This window comes from Vulpes lagopus, chromosome 24 (genome assembly GCF_018345385.1).
Source record: "Vulpes lagopus strain Blue_001 chromosome 24, ASM1834538v1, whole genome shotgun sequence".
NCBI classification, from domain to species: Eukaryota; Metazoa; Chordata; class Mammalia; order Carnivora; family Canidae; genus Vulpes; species Vulpes lagopus.
In genome coordinates, this window is record NC_054847.1 from 39072465 (window position 1) to 39085520 (window position 13056).

A 13056-nucleotide genomic window follows, 5' to 3' on the forward strand; every position below is an offset into this window, starting at 1 on the left:
GACCTGTGAGAGATATTTCTATAATACGCTGGGCATTCCCATTGCCCAGCAGCCTTGTTCTTCTTTTTGCCCTTTGTTTCCTCCATCACTCTCCTCTTCTCCCCCTCCTCTCCTTCCTCTCCCCCTCCTCCTCCTTTTTCTTCTTCTTTTCTGTTACTTGTAAGAACATTTGTTTATAGTACAAGGAGATACAAGCTAATGGCAGCTATTTATAGAATATGGAAGGTGTCTAAAGTACTCTTTTCTCCCCCCTTTCCAATTACTTTGCTGATGTAACATTGCATCAGCTGTAGCTTCTGTAGAAACTGAAGATTTACAGGTGGGATCCACTCTTCCCCCCAAATAGTGGGGGAACTCAAAAAGCTTTTTTCATTTAACAAATATGTGGTGGGTACTTTTCGAGCCTAGATTGACCTTGTAATTTAAAAATTTTAAAGTTTTTTGAATTAAGTTTTCATTTTAATTACGGGATAGTTAATGTCGTACAGTGTTATATTACTTTCAGGTGTATAATGTAGTGATTCAACAATTTATACATTACTCAGTGCTCATCGTGATAAGCATATTCTCTCATTACAAGACTTGGTAGTTTTTAAATTGACTGCATCATATTCTGTTGAGTAAATGGACCATCATTTATTCAACCGTTCTCCTCTGTCAACATTTCTGTTGTTTCTAGTGTTTTGCTGTTACCAACAGTGCAGCAGTAAACATCTGTGTATATGTTGTTTCAAGTTTTAGTACTCTTATTTATTTATTAATAATACTCTTATTTCTGTTGGATTCCATATGATATGGCTAGGACTAAGATTATATGTTTTTTGGAAAGATTTATTTATTTATATTAGAGAGAGAGAGCATGAGCAGGGGGTGGGACAGAGAAAGAAAGAGAAAGAGAATCCTGAAGCAGACTCCCCACTGAGCATGAAGCCTGACCCAGGGTTCGATCCCAGGACCACCAGATCATGACCTGAGGTGAAATCAAGAGTCTGACACTTCACTGAGTGTGCCACCCATATTCCCCAGATTATACATTTTTAATTCTAGAGGGTACTACTATATTTCTTTAGAAGTTGTAATGATACAGCATCGATAGGATACAAGTGTCCATCTCCCCACAATTTGGCCAGTGGGTAGTTGTTAGTAATTTTTTTTAGTGCATCTAATATGCTAACATCATACACATGCTAATGTATCCCTAATATCATGAAATAGTCCACTATAGCTTCTTGTATTATATATGCGTATCTATATCTATATTTATATATATGTTCATGTATGTATATTACATACATATTATCCCTTTAATCTAGACTTCATTTTTATGTATGATGTGAATGATGTGTATGATGTGAAATAAACACCTAATTCTATTTTCTTCAAAGGAAAACCAATGACCACGAACTATTTATTGTACAGCCTATCAGGTTTGCATAGACTTGAGATACGATCTTCAACACACACATTGCCATAATACCAGTATTTGTTTCTGAACATTCAGTTGTGGTACGCTGATTATTCTCACCTCTCCTAATACCACACTGTTTGACTCTTGTAGCCACATAAGAAATTTTGATGTCTAGTAAGACAAGTTGCTTTTATTTTGTAAAATACACATCATGCAAAATTGACCATTTTGACTATTTTTAATTATAGTTCAGGGGCATTAGGTACATTCACATTATTGTGCAGCCTTCACCACCATCCATCTCCAGGACTTTCTGTCTCCCCCAGCTGAAACTCTGTACCCATTAAACGCTAATTCCCCATCCCTCCCTCCCTGCAGCCTTTAATAGCCATTCTACTCTCTGTCTCTATGAATTTGACAACCCTAGGAGACCTCATGGAAGTGGAATCATGCAACATTTGTCCTTCTGTGACTGGCTTATTTCACTGAGCATTATGTCTTCAAGGTTTGCACTGTCTTAGACAATTATCCATCTCATATACATGGTCTAGCAAATTTACATAAACACTACATAGCATTCTCTTAAGGTTTTAACATTTATTATACCTATAGCTGAGACATCTTCTCATTTCCAGAGTTACTTTGTTTTCATTTTTTTTCCTGATCATATTTGCCATACTTACTCTTTAATTAATAATCCTTTGCATTTATTGAACAAATAAACGATTTTTTTCTATTTTCTATCTCAATCTCTATATACATATCTGGTTTTTCATCCTTCCTCCATCCTTCCTCCCTCCCTTCTTCCTTTTCCCCACCCCTGTCCTGGTTCTTTCTTTCTTCCTTTCAGTGGGAGCCTTATTTGTTTTTTTTTTTTTTTTTTAAGATTTTATTTATTCATGAGAGACACAGAAAGAGAGAGAGAGGCAGAGACACAGGCAGAGGGAGAAGCAGACTCCATGCAGGGAGCCCGATGTGGGACTCGATCCTGGGTCTCCAGGATCACGCCCTGGGCCAAAGGCAGGCGCTAAACCGCTGAGCCACCAAGGGATCCCCCTGTTCTTTACTTAGTTTTTGAAATGTGTGCTTAGTTCACTTATTTTCAATTCTTTCTTGCTTTCTGTGAAATTCCAAGTGTGCCCCAATTTTGATGTGTAGTGTTCTGAGTATTGTTATTTTATAAGTAATTTGCAATATAAATTATGAATTTCTTTTTAATTCAAGACTAATTAGAAAAAGCTTTTAAATTTCCAGTGGATAGATTTTAATTTGGCCATTTTGGTTGTTAATGTTTTAGTTTTATTGCATCATAGCTGTGGAATATGGTTTGCGTGCTTTCTACGATTAAAAAAAATCTTTTGAGAATTTTTTTGTGGTCGAATATATCATCAGTGTTATAAGTGTTCCACGGGTATTTGAAAAGGATGTTTATTTTGCTTCTTTTTGCTTAACAAAGTTCTCCATATATTTATTAAATCAAGCATGTTAATTGTGCTATTAAATGTTCTTAGGTTCTGTTTTCTCCTACCAATTTTTGAGAGAGGAATATGGAAATTTACCATTATGATATTAAAAGTGTTTTCTGGATTTCAAACATTTTTTTAAAAAATGTGGTTTGATACTTGAATATTTGATGGAATGAGTTTGTATCCACTTTGTGTATTATACTGCATTTGTCTTATTTAATGCTTTTTACCTTAATTAACTCTAATGTTACCACTCTTGCTTTATATTATTAATGTTTGCCTACTATATCTTTGTCCATTCCTTTATATTTTATCTTTCAGGAATATTTTGTTCTAGGCATATCTCTTGGAAACAGAAATACCTGGATTTTTGCTTAAAGAAAAACCTATTTTGAAATTCTCTGTCTTTGAATTGGGAAATTTATCTGTTGCTGTTTACTAGGAAAATGGAAACATTTGGTCTAACTCTGACAACTCTGTTTGGTTTTCTATTTTTATGTAAATTGGTTTTTACCTTATCCTGGAGTGATTGAGTTTTATTTTCTGACAATATTTTGTTCACCCATTTGAAAGATATACATACTACTACTTCCATTTATCTATGGCCTAAGCTTATTTTTTAATAACACATTTGAATATGTAACCTATTATCAATTGCTAACATTAGTTAGTGTCTCTTGCTTCCTACTTAAACAAGTCAAGACCAAAACTTAACCTCTCTTCGTCTTTCCTCCTCTACTTCCTCCTCTGATGGAAATTTCATTTCAACCTTGTGTCTGACTTTTTAAAATATCTTGCCTCTATTTTATAAGGATTTATTTCTCAATAATTGAATTAAGCTTAAAAGCACCATTATGAATCATTATTTTGATCTAATTTTAAGTTGTGTGCTATCTTTAACTTCTCATTGTTTCTTCAGTCACTTGTCTTTCTCTTCTTTGCATCTGTTTTTAATTTTTCTGATACAAACTCTCGAATAAGTTTTTTTTTTTTTTAAGGGTGATACCTATTCTGAGTCCTTGAATATCTGTTATTGGCTTTGTTGAGTTATTCGCTTAGTAATTGACACCTTCAATTTTTTTCCTCTAAACTTTGAAGGTATTTTCCCACTATATTTAGGATTCCAATTTTGATTATTTTTCAAGAGAAGCAATGGAAGGCAGTTCAGTGACTTGTTCAGTTGGCTGACTACTCTGTTTTAGGCACATATTAAGCTACAGAAATTTGCAGAAGGTAACACTGATCTATAAATAAATGTCTGTGGGATGAGGAGGAATGAGTAACTGAGAGTGCTCAGGGTGGTCTCCTTTGTAGAGGAAACATTGAAACTAGACAGTGGAATTTAGTACAGAAATTTACTACAGAATCTATAATTTTGTCTACTCCAATTTCTGGTTCTTATATTACAATATTAGATAGGCTTCAATTAGGTAAATCTAGTCTAGCTTAGAATTGCATAGACTTGGGAGGCCTGGGTGGCTCAACGGTTGAGCGTCTGCTTTCAGCTCAGGGCGTGATTCCGGGGTCCTAGGTTCGAGTCCCACACCTGGCTGTCTGCGAGGAGCCTGCTTCTCCCTCTGCTTATGTCTCTGCCTCTCTGTGTGTCTCTCATGAATACATAAATAAAATTAAAAAAAAAAAAAAAGAATTGCATAGACTTAGAAATAAACATATCTTCCCCCAAATATCAATTAATCTTGTTCTACTGACATATATAGCACTCTACCCCTTTTCCGATTTCCTAGGCCAGAGTTTGGTGAACTAAGGTGTGCCATCAGCTTTTGTAAATAAAGTCTTATTGAAACAGCTATGCTCATTCATGTACGTGTTGTCTGTGGCTTCACGGATAGACAGCAGAGTTGAGTGGCTGCAACACAGACTGCATGGTTCACAAAGTCTAAAGTATTTACTTTCTGATGGTTTACAGAAAACATTGCTGACTCCTGCTCTAGGATGTTCATAAACACAGATGATGACCTGGGCTCGCACCAGCGTTCCTGCAAGCCAATGAAGGTAGGTTACAAGAGCGAATCTCGACATCCTCAGGGTGGCCGATGACTCTATTGATGCAAATTTGGCAACTCAGTTGGCCTCCGTTTTACACTGAAGATGCAGAAGCTTATCTCTCAATATGTGCTGTTAATAATAACTTGCCCTTTAAATTATTTCCTTTCTTCATTGTTGTTTTTCTCTCATGTTCTAGGAGTTGTGCAATTCAGCATTGCGATTTTCATTTCTTTGCGTGATGTGAGGGAAGCTGGCATATTTGCTAATGTGCTGTTGTGTGGGCTCGGGCTGTTGATTGCTTTTGGCCTAGGTGCTGTGCCGAGCTCCAAGGTTTGGCTTTGTGAACGCTGCCTGGCAAAACGGAAACATTTTGTGAAATTTCACAAATGTCACATGCACCCGCACACACACACATTTTAAATTGCAAAATTCTCCCCCTTGGCACACAATTTTACCCAGGTTTTTGTTGCTCATAATAAATCTTTAACTATCTCCAGTCCTATAGGAGCCCTTTAGTGGGTTGACTTGCTTTTGCTTTGATAAAATTTGCACTTAAAAGTCCTTGGTTTCCAGAGTGTTCGTATTGTTTCCCCTTTCTCAAAAATTTAATATGATCTTTTCTTCCAAAAGTAAAGCAGCTTTATTTCAAGCCCAACTGTTCTCTCAGACAAAGATCCCTGATTTAATTCCCAAGGAAAATCATTTTTCAGCATGGGACCCGGTAGAAACTGACCTCACAGCATCATTGTCCTGGACTCAGAATGAGACACGAGGAGTTGATTCAGAGAAAAACTGGGCAAATTACATTCTTTTTGTGCATAAATTAATGCATTTAAGAAACCATAGCAAGAGTGCCTAATCCCAATGAAAACACTTGTTGGCGTACTGAAGTGTTTTTCTGTTATGGGTAGCTAAGAACACTTTAAAAACAAGTCTGTCACACGGATGAGGGAACAGGTATTATTGTCACTGGGTCACAGATGACCTTACACTGTGGAGAGGTCAGCTTTTGCTCAAGGTCATTCCAGATGTCAGTAGGGGCCGGGCAGGCTGTAATTTTGTGGTTGGTGTATCTGTTCTAACTAAGCATTCTGCCAATTTTAAGATATGCCTCTGATTTAAGAAAATTCTTGCAGTTTGACTCCCCAGATTTGCATCTCTGTCTAGGCCTCAAGCTCTATAGTTTCCTGACATTCTAGTTACTGAGACATTACTTCTGACAACAGCCCCCGACCCTCATTCCTTTAGCTTCACCCCAGGGTCCTTGCACCTGGGAGCTGCCATCCCAGCAGCCTTGATGAGATGGTTTGGCTGCCCTCTGCAGTAACCATGTCCTTCTTGGTTTGGATGAACAGGGTAACAATAATCGGGCGGCCCTCTGGATCCGGAACATGCAAGTGTAACCAGGCCAGATCAAATAGCCACACTATTTGAAACACATCGTGTTTACTGGGGAGCAGACTGCAGTTGAGAAACTCTAAAGAGAAAATTAGTGTCTTTATTTTGTCAGTTACAGATCTGGTCCCAACTGTTTGGGGAAGAAAGGAACTAAATGTTCCATTCGATCATGTAAACAGTACCTTTAGATAATGCTCAGTGTTCTGGGATAATTGCTCAGGACCTCTTGTGGAAATGTTAGAGTTAAAAGTGTGTGCTCCTGGGTGAGGGTGTCTGTGTTTAAACCATGATTTTGCCACCGAGTAGCTTTGGGACCTTGGACAAATTACCTAACTACTCTGTGTTCCTGTTTCCTCATGTGTAACCTGGAAAAAGAAATCTGCCTTTGTGCAGTTCAATTCAATAGTGACTAGCCACATATGCACATTTAAATTTAAGGCAATTACAGTGAAATGAGGGTAACAATTCATTTCTTCAGGTGTACTAGCCATATCGCAAGGATTCACTAGTCCCATGTGGCTAGTGGCTACCATACTGGAGATCATAGAACAGTTCTCTCATGAAGTCTGTTCAACAGCATTGGTCTACACCACAGGGTTATAATGAGGAGTAAATGAGTTAATGCTGCTAAAGTGCTTAGAACAACACCTGGCATGTAGAAAGGGTTCAATATATTTATCATCATCATCATCATCATCATCATCATCATCATTGTTTCTGTACCTCTATTCCTTTTCAAGTCTTCTTCAAAATGGTGGTTGGGTCTACTGGGAAAGGGTAGGGTTACTACACTTCTTGGTTACTAGTTTTTGCATAGATGTCTTATTTCCTGTACAATCTTGCAAATTTCCATGTGACAAGATTTTTATTTTTAAAGAGAGATGCAATCATAGAATAGCTATGAGTAAGGGCTGTAGAGCCAACTGGCCTGTTTGGAATCCCAGTACTGCCATTTAGTAGGTGTGTTACCCTAGGCAAATTATTCCCTCCTTCTGTGTCACAGTTTCTACATAAGTAAAATGAGGATAAAATATAATAGAATCCCTTAAGGATTGTCACAGAGAATTAAATGAGTTAGCATAGATACTTAGAATGGGACCTGGCATTGAAAGTTCTCAAAAAATGTTACTTCTCACTTATATTATTATTTCTGCCTTGTTCTCATCTCCTCTTCAAAATGGTACTGGAGTCTACTCCGGAAGTATTCAGCTCACTCAGTTCGAGTTCTCTAGTTCTTCTGGTCTTTGGGGTGATGTCCCTTTGCCCCTTTGCTGGCTTTTGGGAGTGAGACTTGTGGTTGATTTGATCTGTGGTTCAGTGAGTCTATAGCCCTTCCTGGCTGATGTAGCCATTCCTTGTCTCTCACTGGTGCTATAGACCCATTGCATTTCTGTCATACCTTCCATTCGGTTACTGATTGGGTGGTCACTCCCAGCAAGATCTCTCTCCATCTCATGATGGCTGGTCCCTGGACATTCCACTGTTTTCCACCCTATCTGGGAGAGCTTCAGGAACTTCTGGGCTCCATCATGTTGGATTCACAGGTTGACTTCAAGGTGACTATAGTATGGGTAGGTCTGAAACCAGGTCTATCCTCCATACCTTCTTCAGTCTATCTAGCATATCATCTCCTCGCGCTGTGATTTTTTAAAAAAGATTTATTTATTCATTCATGAGACACACACACACACACACACACACACAATCACAGAGAGAGAGAGAGACAGAGAAGCAGACTCCACGCAGGGAGCCCAATGTGGGATTTGATCCCGGGACTCCAGGATCATGCCCTGGGCGAAAGACAGACTCTAAACCACTGAGCTACCCAGGGATTCCCCTGCCCTGTGATTTAAGATAGAAATTACCCCTATCCCACCTGGCAATTAGTTTCAGCCCATGTGGATCCTCTTAGAGGATGAGGTCATCTAAGGCAGGTCCCTGGAGAAATGAGATTTCTCATGAGACATTCTTTAAGATTTACATTCCAAAGTACCTTGAAGAGCTCATCATCTCCACCCTGGGCCTGGAGATTCCATGATAATGAGTCCACTACCCATCATTTAGTCATGACTTGAGGAAGGAACCTAGCTTTGGGCATGTGTATCCAGACATAGCAAATGACCTTATGCCTATGGATTCCAGCCTTAACTGGTAACCGGAATTCTGAATTAGTATGTTAGAAATTAGCATTTCAGGAAAGGAGGGCAAGAGATAAATGCATCGAACATTGTGGAAGTCGAGTTAGTAGGTTTGCCCACTGACTAGATGTGGGAGGCAAGATTCAAATCCAACTTCTGGGTATTGAACTTGGTGTTTCAGAAAACCATAAGTTGACAGGCTGTCCTCCCAGTTGGATCTGCCCCTAAAGCATGGAACCCAAATATTAGCTATGTAGCATACCTTGCTGACGACGTAAGTGCAATAGATTTGTTTTCATAGGTTTTGAGAAGGCAAGTCCAAGGGCAATCATACTTTAAAAGTGAGGCTGACATTTATAAGACTGTATATGATTTGTAAATATAACTCGGTTGAAAAATATAATATTCAGGCAGGTAATAATTTGGACATCTCATCTCTAGTATCAGTAATTGAGGTTTTCAAATAATTGAAATTAAAAAATGGATTCATTCCAGGAATGGCTTGACGATGTGGTTAAGGTCCTGCTTCATCAGTTTAGAGTCCAGCAGGTATCTCAGAACAGGCAAGTTGCCTTTCTCTTTCTTAAATGAGAATTTGCATGGTATTTATGATCTTGGGCACTGCCATGAAAGAGTAATATGTCCCCAGGTGCACATGAATATTATTTGATGATGATGAGCACTTGATGAATAACTTTCAGAGTGTTGTTTATAATTACTCTGGTAATAGTAATTATAGATCCAAAAGTAAAAAATCCTGACTATTAGATTTAAGAATAAAAGGTTAAATCTCATATAAAAGTGATCATTTTTAGTGGTTGTGGAGAAAATGTTGAAATGACTAAAGGAACATATGGGGAACTACCAGCAGACCAATTCATGTGTTGCAGCTATTTAACTGAATTACAAATGCAAAATGCATTCTTTTCCCAGTTTCATTCCATTTAAACCCAAATGGCTATGTGAAATGGTGTCATACACCTGGTGAAAAGCTTTGCTTTTTAAAAATCTTATCGCTTCACCAAAGCGCCTGGTGTTGAACCAACAACAACATTCTTTCTGTATTTTTAAAACAAGTTTAACCATTTTCCAGACTATCCATTTCTCTCTGCATGAAAAAAATGAAGCATCACAAGAAATTTAATTTAACCCCCTTTTCTCCCTAATGGTTTCATTGACATCGGTGATGGTGCTAGTTACTGTTAGGAAAGTAAATGAAGGGAGATTTTTTTTTCACCTTAAATCTAGGAAAGAATATTTTGTTGTGGTGGTTATAAGTGGAAGATTGTGTTATAAAACAGTAAGAAGCGCTCTTCCAAACTGCTATGAGAATGCGACGAACAATGGAGGAATAAAACCCACAAAGTAAAAACTTTGAATTGTGCTTGAGAGCGCAACCGAAGGAACACAGAAATAACATTTAGTTGAGGCAGAAAAAACTGAGCTCTCTTATAAAAACACATTAAAATAATATTTGATCTATTTGGGAACACAGGCTATATTTACTTGTGATGAATTATATAAATTGGACATTGCAAACTGTTGGCCCTTGAGCCACATCTGGCATGTAGGTGTTTTTATTTGGTCTATCTACTATTCAAAAAAAATTTCATTGACTACTGCCATTGAAAAATTGGGAGAATTCACATAAAAATATCCAGGCTTTTAGTTCTTTTTTTTTTTTTAAAGAAGAATCTAAGGCATTAGGCTGCAAGCCGTTAACTGGAGGGAACTGAGACCAACTGCCTCCTGGAGGTCTTCTCCCATTTACCCAGTTTGCACCACTCCCTATTGCCTCCCTATTGCTTGATCTGTTTCTCTAACTTTTGTTACCTGGGCAGTCTTGTTGGTCTTCTGAGCTTGCGTTGGTGCTAGGAATATATAAGTTCTCCCACCATAACGTGATTGTTCATTCCTGTAAAATGCCGGGCCATGGCTATGAGGTTAATACAAGCACAGGGGCTGGCTGACAGCCCACTGCAGTGAGTTTTAGGTGGTTTGAGCGTGTGATCCTGCATGTCCTGCTGTGCCTTCATGTATTTGGTGGCTGTTGCCCGCTCTGAACTCGAGTATCAGTGGGATTGACTCCTGCTTTCTGTGACCGGCCAGGACTTTCAAGACAGAGGCAACAAATCCAGAAATATTTTTGTCAGTTGGTGCCTGTTCATTGGCCTGATCTGGAGGATGAGGTCTGGAAAATGCTAGTCCCTCTTCCACTTCTTTTTTAGAAGCTTGCTCCTTGTTGAACATGAGGACTCAATGAAAGGTAGGGCCAGTCACCATTGGTTTGATTCCAAGTCATCATAGATTTGATTCCAAATTGCCTTAGTTAGAGGCTGCAGCATTCCAAGATTGTAAATACAAGAAGTCCTAGTCCATATAAACTATGATGGAATGGGTTAACAAACTGCCACACACGTTTAAGCATCAGCGAAGATGTTTTAGGATATAAAAACATTAATTTTCCCACATGACTTTTAAAGTAAGATAAGAATCTACCGAATAATGATTCTGGCCTTTAGGGTAATTATGATTTAGTTGAGGAGCTGGGACATATGTATTAATGAGCAGTAATACTACAAGGCAGCACGTATGTGCCAAATCAATGTGATAGACAGTAAGTGGTGTGGGAATTCCGAGGAATGAGTGAGTGTTGTGGGCCTCATAACTTAGGGAGAACTCACTAAAGAACTAGGTTGGCCTTGAGGTGTATTAAAAGACAATTCTAATGACAGGTTGGGGTCCAAATAATCATTTAGAATAATCATTCAAGGGGTTGGTTCTAGACCAAAAGAGTCCTTGAAAGGTAGAGAAACAATCAAGCTTTTTTCAATGAAGCTCAAAACTATTTAAACTTATTTAAACATTTGCTCTCCAAGCAAATGAAGTTCATGTTAAAAAAAAAAAAGAAAAGAAAGAAAAAGGAGAACCAAACCAGTCAATCATCCAGCCAGCATTTAATTACCCTTCCCCCCCCCCAAAAAAAAATTAAAAAAAAAAAAAACTTAACCTTCCAGCCAGTTCTCTGCTTGGAGAATGGGAGGTCTTCAGCACGGGAATGTAGGGGCCTCCCCGTCTTTTACAGACGCGGAAACTGGAGTCCTCAGAAGGTGTGTTGCCTGAGGTTCCGGAGTGCAGGCTGGGAAGCCCTGGAGTTGGTGCACAGCGGGGGTGGGGGTGGGGGGGAGACAATTTATCTCCGTGATGGATGGGAATTTGGCCTCTTGTAGCCTGTGAGCTGCACTTAGGCAACTTTGGAGCAGGGAGTGAACAGTCCTGATTGTGAGGCCCTCACCTGGGGCTATGTCTCCCCTCCGGGATCTGAGACAGCTTAGAAAGCCAGACTCAGGTGACTGAAGACATCAAAATTTATACAGATACAAAGCTACGCAGACCTCTTCTTGATTTTCTGTAAGTAGATTTTTCTCATTATGAGTTATCTTCAGCGATTCATATTTTAAGTTCTTTTTGATAGAATTAATCAATCCAATAATATCATTTGATGGCTCTATTCACAATTTACTTGTGGACCCCATGCAGCCCCCAGGTGGCCTTTTAAGCAAAAGCACTTAATTACTTCCTACCACCTAAGGGAATGTGAAATTACAAATACCGCTAGCTTACTAAAGCACATGTTTGGTTCATAATTTGTTCTTCTGCTCATTTCCATCATGCGATGGAATAATTTAGAGTAGAGAAACATGGACAGCGAGGGGACATTTTAACCACATCACTTGAGTGAACTTTTAAATAAGATTTATTAACTTTGGAAAATGATGAAATGCATCGTGGAGTTCAATTTAATGTGACTCCATTATTTATTTAAAGAATCACAAATTTCCAGAATGTAAGACAGTCCAATAGTAGATAAACATTACTGTGGCATTGCTCTCTATTTATATTATCTGTATCTCTAGCCAATAACATGCAGAACTAAGAGATGGCCAATTAATATTATGAATTAACTGGTATGTAATTGGAGAGTTTATTTGTGTACTTTAAAATTTTAAGTATGATTCTTTCAAGTACAGCTTATGACTAGTTTGTTATGGGAACCTGAGGGCATAAAAAGTTCAGATTTATTTTAAAAAAAAGTGATTTTTGAATGGAGGGAATTCCAAAAGCTGAGGAACTTTAAAAAAAATAAAGTCAGAAATACTGCATTTTCATGACCTTTTCCTTTATGAGTAACTCATAAAATTTGATTCAAACTTTCCAAAATAAATTTTTCTTTGGCTTGAGTCTAAAGCATAATAATTTTCAGTTCAAAAGGAGCTGTTGGTGGACATTTTTTTTTTTTTTTTGACAACATGAGAAAGGAAAGAAATTACAGCCCCAAATAGAGTAGTAGCTATTGGCTTAATTAGGGAGCAGGGACTGTGGTGCCATAATTACCGGAAATGATGCACCCACATCATCCATGTTTTTAGCTGGTAAACCTACTTTCTTTTCTGAGAAAAACAGGGATGTGTGATCTGAACTGAAAAACTGCCCCTGATGTCAGTCAGCGTGCCATACGTCTATCATGTGTCTATGCAAGGAAAGTAACATGGGTGAGGAAAATAAGATAGGTGTCTTAAATCATGAGATGAGGGTCCCAGCAGGAAAGCTGGAAAGGAATGGAGAGTCTGGGAAAGGT

The 13056-nt window shown here is 38.3% G+C and overlaps 1 long non-coding RNA gene across 2 annotated transcripts in view; it reads left to right on the forward strand.

The window, feature by feature from the left end:
* LOC121482014 overlaps positions 1-13056 on the forward strand; it is a 96379-nt gene that overhangs the window by 4263 nt on the left and 79060 nt on the right. For both annotated transcript variants that reach the window (XR_005985486.1, XR_005985487.1), the window contains exon 2: positions 4802-4887. This is a non-coding gene — a long non-coding RNA (uncharacterized LOC121482014). The remainder of the gene's footprint in view (positions 1-4801; positions 4888-13056) is intronic.